The sequence below is a fragment of the Podarcis muralis genome, chromosome 14, assembly GCF_964188315.1.
Source record: "Podarcis muralis chromosome 14, rPodMur119.hap1.1, whole genome shotgun sequence".
Classification (NCBI taxonomy): Eukaryota; Metazoa; Chordata; class Lepidosauria; order Squamata; family Lacertidae; genus Podarcis; species Podarcis muralis.
The window spans coordinates 37,915,818-37,928,676 of NC_135668.1; the positions used below are offsets into that span (position 1 = coordinate 37,915,818).

At 45.8% G+C, this 12,859-nt stretch overlaps 1 protein-coding gene across 1 annotated transcript in view; it reads left to right on the forward strand.

Moving 5' to 3' along the window:
- Positions 1-12,859, forward strand: part of PRR35 (proline rich 35) — a 40,788-nt gene that overhangs the window by 21,803 nt on the left and 6,126 nt on the right. The gene's annotated exons all lie outside the window — the stretch shown is intronic.

Genomic DNA, 12,859 nt, shown 5'->3' on the forward strand with positions numbered 1-12,859 from the left:
AGTTTGAGAGCCTGAAGTCACTTGGGCACGGTGGCAACATACAAATGAGAGTCTGGAAGGGGTGTGTGGCTGGGAGACAACAAAGCTCTGGGACCTTCTGTAGCAGAGGAAATGAAGATCAGGAGTGGTTTTTAAAACTCTTCTCCACCATAGTCTCATTCAGGCTGCATTCAGGTGGTAATTTATTCAGTTTCTCTGACATTGTTAATTTCCTATTTCTATTTGAGCTTTCACACGATTCAGGAGCCACTTCTGGGAATATAGCGGAATATAGTCTAGTCAGTAGGAATGTAGCGGAATATACCTTAGTGCTCCTTTCATGTTAATTGGTTCTATCTGCAACCCCATTAACCCAGAAATTAGGGGAATCAAGTGCAAAATTTGGGGCAGTATATTGGCATAAAGTTCTTTCCTGCTATTTTCGTGGGGGAATCATGAGAGAACAGCAACACATGTTGCAGAAAAAGTGGGAGAGTAGCAACGTTGTCCAGTGACGTTCATTGTTCATAACACACCAACTGGTAGCAATGAAATTTAGCACAACATACAGCTACCATACAGCTGTATCAAATAATGGGAGCCGACCCTTGTGTGTTCATTGGCTGTTTGTAAGGATAGTACATTTATGCTGAGTTTTGCTGGTTCATGCTCCTCTTATGCTGGTTTATTATGTGTTTTGCTCTTTACTTTTGGATTGGCAGCGAGTGCCCAGCACTGCCCAGGAATTTGTAGAAACCAAAAAAATGGTGTTTCTCTTAAATGGATAGTGTAATTAGTGAGCCACACCAAGAAATCAGGCAAAGCCATACCAGAGTTGGATTTTGGTCTGCCATCTTGATTCAAAATGGCGCCTGGAACATAAATGAAGATGGCTGCCCCCACCTTGGTTTGGTGATGATAGATTGAGAGGCAGGTGAACCTATGACAAAAAAATGGGAAAATCATCCCAAAGTCACATTTCAGTCCAGCATCTTGCATCAAAATGATGCCTGACATACAAACATTGTTGAAGACCACTGCCCCCACCTCAGGAACCCTCATGTCGAGCTTGATGATTATATATTGAGTGGTGTCCTAACTCATACCTAAAAGATCACACCAAAGTTGTGTTTTGGTCTGCCATCTTGATTCAAAATGGCAGCTAGTGTCCAAATGTTGACAACGACCACTGCCCCAGTTTGGCAGCCCTTGTGTCAAGTTTTGTGACGGCATTTTGAGAAGTGGTGAAACCTTTAGAGAACAGATGGGCGGGCAGACAGACAGACAAACTACTTTCCAGAATATATAGCTGATTCCTTGTTCTTATTCTGGTCGCTGTGACAGTTTTAATGCATGTGTTGCTATTTATTTATGGATTTTATGATTTTGTAAGCCACCCAGAGGACTTTTTGTTGAATTGGTATAGAAAAGTTGTTAACAACGAACTGCAGGGGTAATAAAACAATAGTAGTTGTTTCTATTTGGGCATTTGGGGACGATCCAGACTGTATCAACAGGAGCGCCACAAGTATTTCTCAAATTACAATGCCTGGTTCCATACAACTGAATGGAGTGAAGCAATGCACTAGGAGAACTGGGCCTGGGGTTAGGGTTCGCAGTAGTGGGTGAACGATGGTGATCCTATTGATTTCACACAATGCCCCAGAGTGATGCTGCTTCAGTGTCATTGTGAGAAATTAAAATGGAGGCCAGAGTGCTGCTCAGAGCTGACAATAAGTAAATAAAGGGCCAGTTTAAGCAGTGGGAATCTGGCAGCTATCCCGGGATCCCAGATGCTGACACCAGCCTTTGATTTTATGAATTATCCTGAAGCCCTTGGAAGGGGAAGGTCTGTAGCTGAGTTGCAGCACACCTGCTTTACATGCAGAAGGTCCCTGGTTCCATCCTCATCATCTCCAGGCTGGGCCGGGGAAAAGCCCCTTCTTGAAACCCTGCAGAGCTGCTGCCAGTCAGTGTAGGTGATACTGAGCTGTGTACACCAATGGTCAGACTCCTATGGGCTGTCTCCAACAGGAGTCCTGCTCAGAGGAGACCCCGTTGAAATGAATGGGCATGGCGAACGTTGCTCCAGTCATTTCAATGAGTCTACTTTGAGTAGGACTTGGTTGGCTACAACCCAATGTTCCTAAGCCACCTGTGGGGTGGACTGGGTTGGTCCTGCTCCAGGTTTGGTGCATCTGAAGGAGCTGTCCTCCCTGACCCAATAGCTGCCAGCCGCTTCCTGGAGATTTTAACTCCTGGCCGTTTAGAGATTCTGGCACACGGGAAGGTCAGCTGTGGTCCTTCTGCTTGAATACACCCCCTAATGAGCTGTCCAATTGTTTTAGCTGATCATTTGCTCCTAGGCGAGCTTTCAACAGAAAGTTCCTTTCCAAGATGCTCCCCCTGCCCCTCCCCGGGTGATTTCCACGAGATGGGGGAAAGAGCAACCTTTTCATTCATCTGGAAGCGGGCGTGTTTATATAATCTCATTTTTTATTTTTTTGATACTGAGTGTGCACCCCAGAGTTGCTGCAATCAATGGGCCTTGTGCCATTGATTGCAGCCAGAAGCCGGTGGCAGACTTTGACCCAACCGCTTACTCAGGACCATGTGCTGATGTTGCCATGGGGATACAGTTGTAAATGTATATTCCCTGGCGCGAGCGATCCTCATCCATGTCGGACGGGTGGTGCCTGAATGTAGGGATGGAAGGATCTCTCAATTTTGGTCCTCTCAATTTCTCATTAGTCCAATCTTGAACTCTCCCCAAGCCATACACACCCTCTTTTGGCCACAGCCCACCTCCCTAGGCCACACACCTCACAGACCCTCTTTGCCCTTGAACTCCAGGAAATACCCTACTGCACAGAGGTATAATAATAATAATAATAATAATAATAATAATAATAATAATAATTTATTTATATCCCGCCCTTCTGGCTGGGTCCCCCCAGCCACTCTGGGCGGCTTCCAACAAAACACTAAAATACAATAACCTATTAAACATTAAAAGCTTCCCTAAACACGGCTGCCTTTAGAAGTCTTCTAAAGTTTGGCAGTTATTTTTCTCTTTGACATCTAGTGGGAGGGCGTTCCACAGGGTGGGTGCCACTACCGAGAAGGCCCTCTGCCTGGTTCCCTGTAACTTGGCTTCTCGCAGCAAGGGAACTGCCAGAAGGCCCTCTGCGCTGGACCAAGGTAACATTTACATTCATTGCTCTATCCAGTGTTTTGGGGTTTTTTTGCCTTTGACCCTACTGCCACGTGGCCCTTAAAAGTTGCTGAGAAATAAGTGTGGCCCTCAAGCTGAAAAGCATTCCCACACCTGTTTTAAGGCAAGCGACAATCTCGCAGGACCAAACGAAAGGAGATCTGTGATCAGATCTCCTGCCTTTCTAAATTAAGTCATTAATAAATACATTTAAATAATTAAATATTGATAACTAAGGTTTGTTGCTGCAGAATTAAAACTGGAGGCCCACAATGAACTTTGTTCTTATTTATTCATTTGCCTCTGCCGTTGATAGGATTTGGGGTGGGTAGATTTACATAAGTTTAATATTTTGATCACACATGATATACTTAAATATGTATCTTATCTCAGTGTGTCTATTTCACAATGTAGTTTTTTTATCCTAAAACACACATTTTCAACATTTTTGGTTGCATTCTTTGGTGCTCAGAACTGTTATCACGAAATTTGGAGACAAGGGCAAAGTCTGAAAGGAATCTACATTCTGACTCACACATTCACAGAATCATAGAAATGTAGAGTTGGAAGGAACCAAAGAGTCATCTAGCGGCCAAAGGTGGGAGACCATGGAAAGTAGGAGAAGTGCCTATATTCAGGCCAGCACATTGGCCCTTTAAGAATCTTGATGCTCCACAAGGGGGCGGAACCTGGGAGAGCTTTAAAAGGCTCAGTCTGCTGTCAGAGCAAGTGGCTTACTTGGAGCTCTCCATGGTTCTGTAAGTCCTGACAAGTCTCACTCTGTGGGCTCCTTCACCGGATCAGAACGCTACGCTGCAACTCACGTTGCCCTGGTTATTTGCCATGTTGCTGGGAGATATTTTGAGTGAACAACCGTCTCCTAACCTCATTGCTTGATGGGTAGGAATGGGTGAATCTGTTCAATTTGATTTCTTTCAGTTTCTCATTTTCCAGTCTTAAATTCAGTTCTCGATATTTTTCCATAACAATTTGTGATTTTTATTTTTTTAAGTCCTTATGAAAATCCATCAGCAAATATACACATTTTAATGCAAATTTTGGTAGCTGGCTGCTTTTCACTTTGCATTTTGTTTTGTAAAGTGCAAAACCAGGTAGCCTCGCTTTTAAGTGCAAACTGAATTAAATTTCTCCCCACAAATCTCTATTTGTGGGTTCATCACCTCTTTCATTTTCATGTCAAAAGCGAAAGGTTCAAGCTGAGGATGGGAACAGCAGGCTGGGTTTTTCCCCAGCTGAAACACCGCAGACATAAACACCGATCAATACCAGCCATTTATCCCAATGACTTGTGGGGTTATTGGCTCCCAGGCCTTCCTTGGCTATTAGCAAAAGCTTTGCCCTTGCTGTTTTTTGTAGCCTGGGGTAGAAACAGATCAAGCTTTTAAGTGTTTATTGTGGAAAGCAGTGAAGAGTTAATGGTCTTAACAAAGTGCTGGTTATTAACAAAGCATGGAGATGAGCGGGGGACTGGAGGCATAGCTTGTCCTGTGGTGGTGGCAGTTCAATTAGGGTTTCTTACCTGCCTTTCACCACGAGGTCCCAGGATGGTCATAAAACCATAACACACACACACACACAGTCAGCTAAAACTATTTAATTAACTCTGTGGCGCTGTGGGTTAAACCACAGAGCCTAGGGCTTGCCGATCAGAAGGTCGCGGTTCGACTCCCTGCGACGGGGTGAGCTCCCCTTGCTTGGTCCCTGCTCCTGCCAACCTAGCAGTTCGAAAGCACCTCAAAGTGCAAGTAGATAAATAGGTACCGCTCCGGCGGGAAGGTAAACAGCGTTTCCGTGTGCTGCTCTGGTTCGCCAGAAGTGGCTTAGTCATGCTGGCCACATGACCCGGAAGCTGTACACCGGCTCCCTCGGCCAGTAAAGCGAGATGAGCGCCGCAACCCCAGAGTCGGCCACGGCTGGACCTAATGGTCAGGGGTCCCTTTACCTTTACCTTTACCGCTCTTCATTCGAAGATCACAGGGTGGTTCACAGCATAAAAAATACAGGATAAAAACACAAAATACACAATCAAACCAAAGCAATAACCTACCTCCCACAACAATCGGAAGAATAGGCTGGGTCCTAGTAATGCGCACCTTGGGTGTCAAAGGCCAGGATAAAGTATACCTTCAGCACACAGCAAAAGCAGTACAATGACGGTGCCAGGTGCACTTTTGTGGGGAGGGAATTGCACAGCTTAGGGGCTGCCACAGAGAAGGCCGTCTTCTGGGCCACCCCCACTTAGGTGTGGTCGGGGGAAGGAGGAGAAAAACAGCTCTGACTGAAATTCCATTTCCACACAATTCTTTAAGCTGCAGAAGACCTGTGAGGTGTTTTTAGACTCTGGACTTAATACTCATGGAGGAAGATGGTATGTGTTTGTTGTATCATTGTGTTGAACTGAACCCCACCCTTAAGCTGCATCCTTCTCCATGATGATGAGATAAATTGGTGAGCTTTTTTAAAAAAAATATATGCTCCCATACATATAAATTAGCATATGCCATTTTTAGGCAGAGGAGCACCTTCTTTTTTAGCACATGCAACTGTGGAAAGCTGTGTCCTCTTTTGGAGGGTGGTGAGGCTTTCCCTTTTTTTTGGTAATGTAGAAGTGACCATTCCACTTGCATCATGTATTGGGGTGTGCTTTTGTGAGGAACAGAATTAGCGAGCCAACTTCTCACTGAGCTTTTTGTACAGCTGTTAGCTGTTTCCTTACTATGTGTTGAAGGCTTAAATCAGCACTGGTGGCTGGTAAGGGTAAAGGTAAAGGGACCCCTGACCATTAGGTCCAGTCGTGGCCGACTCTGGGGTTGCGGCCCTCATCTCACTTTATTGGCTGAGGGAGCCGGTGTACAGCTTCAGGGTCATGTGGCCAGCATGACTAAGCCGCTTCTGGCGAACCAGAGCAGTGCACGGAAACACCGTTTACCTTCCCGGTGGAGCGGTACCTATTTATCTACTTGCACTTTGTGCTTTCGAACTGCTAGGTTGACAGGAGCAGGGACTGAGCAACGGAAGCTCATCCTGTTGTGGGGATTCGAACCGCCGAGCTTCTGATTGGCAAGTCCTAGGCTCTGTGGTTTAACCCACAGCGCCACCCGCGTCCCGCTTGGTGGTTGGTAGCTGATGACTATTAGACGTCCCTCTCCTGCTTTGTTCAGGCTGAAGAGAGAGTGTTTGGCCTTTTGGAAAGAAGGCCTGTGGAAAGATAAAGTTTGTATCTTTGCAAATGGCTGACGAGAAGGGCCTGGAAGGAGGTAGGGAAGCTTTGGGGTAGCTTTGAGGGGGGGGGAACTGACTCGTACTGCCTGCTGAATCCGGCATGCCCCAACCCCATGCTCCTCTTGCATATAAGCAGCTATTACAAAAGCACCCACAAGCCTCTAGTCCTCTTTAAATAAAAAAAATTCTGGAAGGCTTCTAGGGAAACAAATAGCATTAATGATTGGTTTCAGTGGTTGAGGAACAAACCCTTAAATCTTTGCCCCATCTCTGCAGCACTTCCCATCAATGAGCCGAAAATCCTGCTGGAATTGTAGGTGTTATGAGTTCAGCATCTTTGCTGCCGCCACCCCTATCTCCACAGCTGTCTGATCTCATTATTGCACTTTCCCTCTCGGTCCCTAGGGGTGGCCGTTTCTGTTTCACAAGAACTAGAACTTCCCAAGTGAAGTTGGTCACCTGGAGAAGGGTAATGGTAACAAATACCTGGAACTGACAGCTTCCCTTGTGGGTAGTCTATGAGTCCATTTCACCTCATCCCTTTTCCTGATGCAGAGATAGGGCAGTGTGAGCCTGGGTAGTGTTGCGATGCTCAAACATGGCAAACCAGAACACAGACGTGAGAATCTGCTAAACAGTCCCAATCTCATGTTTTCCATCCAACATTTACGAGCTAGAAATAAAGGACACACTTGTAAACCCACCAACCACATTCTCTAGGTCACTGCGCCTCACTTTCGGGTCCCAAACAGATGCAACTACTCATTCTTCAATGTACTATTTTTTAAAATTTAAAAGAGAGTAGCTTTGGGAAATCCTGATCCATTTAGAACTGGGAACATTTGATGCCTGCAAGGTTAACTGTCAGAAATTCACTTTGGAATCATCTCTTTGCTCGGTTTGGGGGGGATGAAGTGCATTGGTAATACTTTATTTTTGCTTCTGCGGTTTGTTTTGTTTTCAATTAATAATAACTATATTATTATTATTAATTTATCCTAACAACAACCATGTGAGGTAGGCTAGGCTGAGAGGCAGTGTCTGGCCCAAGGTCACCCAGTGAGTTTCATGGCTAAGTGGGGTTAGAACTCTGGTCTCTTAAGTCCTTGTGACTTAAAAGTCCTTGTGACTATTGTTTTATTTCCTTTCCTTTTACATTTTTATGATTTACCATGGTTTTAATGCTGCTGGGTGCTGCCCAGGTATCCTTGAGTATCCTCGAATTCCAAATGTCTCAGTTAAACAGGCATCTTCCCAGCAGTTGATCTGGGGTTTCATAAAATGGAGCAAATTGTTACTCAGCTTATTAACCGGATAAGAAACAAGATGGGGAGAAGTCCTTGTGGAGTTTTCTGTCCTGGGTGCTGAAGTGCTGAAGCTCAGAATTGGTTTTGGGGGAAGCGCCATTTGCTGCTCTGACAAAGGCAATGTCTGCCCCACTTCCTACAGCTCAGGCTTGATGCCTGCCTTCTGGATTGACAAAAGCGACTCTGATCATCTTGGGATGGTGTCATAACAGCCTCTGCCAGCTTCCAAGTGGCTTGGATTTCAGCTCCTATCAGCTGGCCTGGTGAAGAGTGCTTTATAACCCAACATTGTGCAAAAGCTGTGGGGCAGATTCTGAATCTTATAAAGGAAGATAATTTCCACCCCTTGAGAAGCAGCTGCCTCAGCTGAAGCACTAGTGACGCCTGGTGGTCAAGTGAGGCTGGACACTGCCCAGATTCCTGCAGAACAGGTTTTCCCCGGAGACATACACCCCCTTCAGCTATTTCTGCCAAATAGCTACAGAACCTTCCACTTTTGCACGGGTTGCTGGCGTACCTTGCTGGCTGCCAGGAATATCAGCACTCTTGGAACACATTTTCTGCTGTCTAACAACCTTTGCTGGATTAGCAGATTTCAGAGGGGTCGCCATGTCACTCTGTCGCAGAGAGAACAATAAAAGGGAGGCTGAGATGAGCACAGGAACATACGGCAGGTGCTGGACCCTGCTGAGCTAGACCTAGCTCAGTATTGTCCACACTGAATGGCAGCACCTCTCCAGGATTTCTGGCAGAGTTCCCTCCCAGGAGATGCCTGGTATTGAACCCAGGACCTTCTGCAAGCAAAGCAGGTGTTGTATCACTGAGCCACACCCCTTCCTCCACAGTGCTCCAACCCCCTACCCTGCACTCCAGTTTCTGAATCTCAACCTCCCCCCCCCCGCTGTTTTTGTCAAGAGTATACACAAATCCTGATTTCTAAATGTACATTTGAATGAAGTTGTGTTTCAAGTTCTATTTGAATTTAGCATGACCGCTGTCGCCCTCCCCTCCCTCGTTTGCCGCCCCATGTAGAATTTTAGATTGCAGCCCCTTCGGGGCAGGGAATTGTCTTCTTGTGCTGTGGGGAACCTCCAGCCCACAGGCCTCGTTGGGTCTGCCAGGCCTCTCTGTTTGGCCCACAAGGAAAAGCTACACCCACCCCCCTCTACAATTGGAATCATGTATGACATCAGGTCTGGGGTAGGTGAAGGCATGGCTTTGTCAAAAGGGGGTTTGCAGGCGCCACTGACCAGGTGGTCAGTGGTGCCTGCAAAGCACTTTGCAGGCTCCAACAATCTGCTAACAGAGTAGGACTTGCAGGGATGGATTGTCACATTTTGAAGTATGTGAAGTACAGTGGTACCTCGGGTTAAGAACTTAATTCGTTCTGGAGGTCCGTTCTTAACCTGAAACTATTCTTAACCTGAGGTACCACTTTAGCTAATGGGGCCTCCAGCTGCCCCCGTGCAATTTCTGTTCTCATCCTGAAGCAAAGTTCTTAACCTGAGGTACTATTTCTGGGTTAGCGGAGTCTGTAACCTGAAGCATCTGTAACATGAAGCAGCTGTAAGCCGAGGTACCACTGTAATACATATTATCATCTAAAGCAGACATGGGGAACTGCAGGCCCAGGGTCAAATGCAGCCCTCCAAGCCTCTGCATGTGGCCCTGGGACCTCTCCCCAGGCCCATCTCCCTCGGCACATAACCTTCACTCGCCCTGCTTCAGGCTCCAGCTGTTTTTGCCTGGCTGGGATGTGTCCCTTAAGCTCTGATGGTGCCTCTTGCTTGTCTGGGTGGAGGATAGTGAGGGGTGTGTGGCACTATGTGCATAAACCAGCCTACTGTACAGGTACCGTTTGCATTGATTGCCCCTCCCACATTTGCCTCTGGCATGTGGCCCTTGAAAGGTTGCTAAGGAGGGAATGAGACCCTCTGGCTGATAGAGATTCCTCACCCTGTACCCCATGAGACCATTTGAAGTAATAGACATTGCCATCTCTCTCTCTCTCTCTCTCTCACACACACACACACACACACACAGAGAGAGAGAGAGAGAGAGAGAGAGAGAGAGAGAGAGGCTATTAAATCCAGAGTTTCAAATTACTTAACTGCACCAGTGTTCTCAGGTAGAGATGGTCGAAACTCACCGTTTCAGTTTCTCTCAGTTTCTCATTTTTCTAATAAAAGTTCGGTTCTTTCTATTTCCACATCAGTTTTCAGATTATTTTTTAAATATGAAAATTCATCAGTTTTTTAGCACTAATTAAACAATTTAAATTTAACGTGGTTTTGCCTAATGTACACTTCCCTCCCCCCAAGCGATTTCCCCTAATATCGGGCACATTTGTATGTGGTTTTTTTTTACTAACATCTACATTTGAATACACACTTTATGTGCATTTTTGTATGCATTACTTGGTTGGAGAACTGCATTGCAAAATTCAGAGATGTTTGAATTTCCAAGGAAGGCTGCATTCTGTTTCATGTACTGAAATAAGTTTGCCTTTAAATGCAAACGGAACCAAATGTCTCCTCCATCCTTATACTCAGACCAGCTGGGCTTGAGTGTCCGATGTTCCAGACAATACAATCCCCTCTTTTGCTGCTTCATTGCTTATTTCCTCCCTCCTCCCCTTTTGGTTTCTCTGTTCTTGGGTGCTCTTGTTCCTTTGCTTCCACCCTCTATTCCCCCCCCCCAAAAGAACCCTCTCTCCCCTTTGCTTGGCCTTCCTCACTCCCTGCCCTGCATCTGGCTCCTTTTCTCAAGGCTTCTTGTGGCAAAGGGATCCAGCAATTCCCATGCACAGGTGCAAAATCTCTTGACGTGGCGCTGGCCCCCGGGCAAATCCCCATAATGCTGTGTCTCCTCAGCCCAGCGGAAATAATGCATTGTGGCAGGTAGAGGAATTCAACAGACCAAGAATATCTGCTAGTGCAGGAAAGGCTCTGCCAAGCAGGCTTCCAAACACCTGTCTCTCAGAGCCCCAGAGCCTTGTTCCCAAAGCTACAGGTAGCAGTAGAAAGACCCCTGCAGACAGCAAGCCTGCCCAAATGCCCCTGGACCCTCCCTTGCTCATCTTCATCCAGTGTATGTGATCAAACTGACACTGGTGTGCAAAGCCTCCAAAATTTTGCCAGGGAAAAATCAAGACACCAGGGGTCAGGATTGGGGCCAGGGGTCACTCCCCAGAACCTCCCTGTTGCAGCTTGCTAAAATGGTTCTACTTTGTAGTATGCATAAATTTATTCTGCAAAACCTTGTCCAGCGCTGAGAGGCCACAGATAGCCTTGAAAAGGGGCTGTGAACTGTTACTGAGAGTTCAAAATCAGCCTAGGCAGCACACTACCCCATGAATGTGTAGAAACTAGCCTACTATATAAAGGTAACATTTATATTGATTGCGCCACCCGTTTTTGTGGTCTTCGGACTGAAAAATCAGTCCCATGCCTGTTTTAGGGCAAGCTGTAATCTCTGGCGACCAAACTAGAGCAGATCTATGATCAGATCTCCCCGCTTTCTGGTTTTTGGGTTTGTTTGTTTGTTTGTTTGTTTGTTTGTTTGTTTGTTTGTAAAAAGCAACTGGGGTAGGGTGGATTCAGATTAGGACCACAGCACTGACGGAAGAGGGCATTTAACCATTTCCTCCAGTGCCACTTTCCCAACATAACTTCCCTTCCCAAACAGCTACTTGCCCATTAGGAAAAGTTGTGTTGGTGCCTGCAAGTTTTTCCAAAACAGATTTTTAAAAACCCGCAGCTTTTTAGTCAGAGGTAAAGACAGAAGGGCAAATTTTAACCCCCCACAAAACCAGAATGGCAGCTCAAATTTCTCTCATAAACACACAAATAACTTCATCTGCTATGTGCTAATAACATTGTCCTACTTTTTGAGAGGGGCAAATCTGCCAATTTTGGTTTCTTTCAAGTTCTCCCTCCCTATCCTTCTCTCTTTCAAAACATTGTATAATAAAAACACAATGCTGTCCACGTTTTCACATCAGTTTGCAGGTTGTCGTTGTTTTTACAGCATGGAAATTCATCAGCATCTGACTCAGATCTCTCACAACATGCATGAGTTTGTATGCAATTCTCCCCAAATATGCACATTCTTGCAAAGCATCCCCCCCCCCCATTTTTGCTGGTTATTTTCAATAAGTGCATTTTTATGCATATTTTACCCATGAAAGTGCATTTTTGTACACGCTGTGTGGCTGGAGAACTGCATTGCAAAGTTCAGTAAAGTGTGAACGTCGAAAGGTGGCTGTGCTTTGGTTTTAATATTATTTCAGAAAATATCAATCGGACCTTCGGAGGAGAACTAAATTTAATTTATTCCCCTACCTTACAGGGCTGCTATAAGGTTAACAGGCAGCGAATATGAAGCACTTCAAACATTTCCGTTTAGCACAGAAGGGAGAGGACAGCGGGAGTGTGCCAAAATGGAGCAAGCAGCCCCAGTCAATGCGAACCATGATTCATTAGAAGTCTCTCCAGGCGCAGTTCCTCTATGATAAGGATAGCTCTGCTGGTTGAGACCAAAGGCTGATCTAGTCCAATATTATGTTCTCTCCATAGTGGTTGTGCTTCAGCACAAATTCCTGCTGCCCCCCCCTTCTTGCCAGGGAGAGTGCGCTAGGGGATTTTTCAGTCTAGCACAGAAGGGGAACAGCAGAAGTGTGCCAAAACTGAATAACCAGTCCTGGTCTGCCTGTGAATATTTCTGAGGCTGCCTCAGGCACACGAAGAGCAAATGTTTCTGAGCATCTGACCTGCAAACTGTGTTTGCAGAGGAGAGAGGAGTCCAGTTTCCCAGCTACGATTTCAGGCTGTGCATGAATCAATCTCTGAGGAACAGGAAATAGGACTGAGTTGGATATGACCATATATATATATATATATATATATGAAATAAGTAAGAAAAGTGAGGCGATGCTACTGTACTCCGTACATACAGAAGTCGCATCATGCACCTTTTAATGTGAAACGTGTGTGTGAGATGACAGGAACACAGGAAGGTGTCTTATACAGAGTCAGACCATTGGTCCATCTAGGTCAGTTTTGTCTACATTGACTGGCAGTGGCTCTCCGGGGTTTCATACTGGGAACATTACCAG